This window comes from Priapulus caudatus, unplaced genomic scaffold, assembly GCF_000485595.1.
Source record: "Priapulus caudatus unplaced genomic scaffold, Priapulus_caudatus-5.0.1 Scaffold122, whole genome shotgun sequence".
In the NCBI taxonomy this organism is placed as follows: Eukaryota; Metazoa; Priapulida; class Priapulimorpha; order Priapulimorphida; family Priapulidae; genus Priapulus; species Priapulus caudatus.
Genome location: NW_014577183.1, coordinates 445,136 through 446,509, shown reverse-complemented (window position 1 = coordinate 446,509; position 1,374 = coordinate 445,136).

The window sequence follows — 1,374 nt, the reverse complement described above, 5'->3', positions numbered from 1 at the left end:
GTGGCGTGGAATTGTTGGTCTCGTCGTCGGATTTACTTGATGTTTTGACTGTTACACTGGTAATAATTCTGTATGAATCTCACAGTTTTGCTGCTCGCACATCAAACAGCTACTGTCGAGGTAAACCCTACGCAACAACGAATTTCACGAGATACAAGTAAACTTAGAGTTTGTTTTTACCAAATACGTGGCACAGTCCTAACTATGCCATTGCATGTATCCCGTGCACATACTACAATAAAAAAATCAATCATAACTTGGCTGTTATTTAGCATCTTTCTGACGTTAGTGTGCAATCGATACGTTATATATATATCATTGTAAATACACAGGATATGTGCACAGGATTTCCACAGCGACCTCAATGCGAAAGAACGCCTGTGTGGCGACATATAGCGTTAAATTTAGAAAATGTGTCAATTGAAAGTATATGTTCGCGAATTGACTATTTTTCTAGAGTCAGAAAATAAATATTGCACCAATTACAGAAATTGACCTTACAAGACAACAGATCAATTCCTCTACGTCGTACATGTTCTTCATATTGCTTTTCTATAACAAATTATTCGTTTTAGATTTGGATCTTGCTATGGCTAATTGAATACCGCGACTACTTCGGTTAGATAAAGCACATACTCACAGCTAATATTTAAAATATGACATATCATGACACGCATATAGGAATAATCACGTTTGGTGCAATAACATATACGATATACAGATTCATATAGTGCCGACCCTTAAACGTTGGCCCAAGGTGAGTAATGCGTAGTAAAAATATTCTATAATGGTATATACCTTCGACCTCCAGTTCTTAAAATTACACGATTGTATAGAACATTGTCATCTTGAAACTGGTGATTAAATTTAGTGTCACATTTGTGTGCCTATAATATTAAGTAACTTGTCATGTCTTCATCAACAAAAGTTTGTACAAAAATATTAGCACGAAATAATTATTTACAGCCAATCTGAATAAATTCCATTAGAGCTTACGCACTACGAAATTACTCACGTTTAAAAAAACTATTTAAAAAGTACACTCTGGTACATCATTTCTGTTTCCAATCTCCATCAGCAAGGTAGTTATAATAACAATAGCATAGTAAGGAATGTAATAACAATATTTTACATGTTTTAATTTATTCCGCGAGTTGTCACCTTTGAAAAATTCTGTACTTTTAAAGACACTAATTCTTCCGTAGCCGTTCACACCTCATCAGTATAAAATATCACAAAGCTGGGTATTCAACGTCAGACAAAAATTAGAATAATGTTTTCCTTTCTACACGTGCAGAAACTAGCCGCCATCTTCTATCATCTACTATTGGTGTTTAGAAAGCTATATCACAAGTACACATCGAGAATTATAGA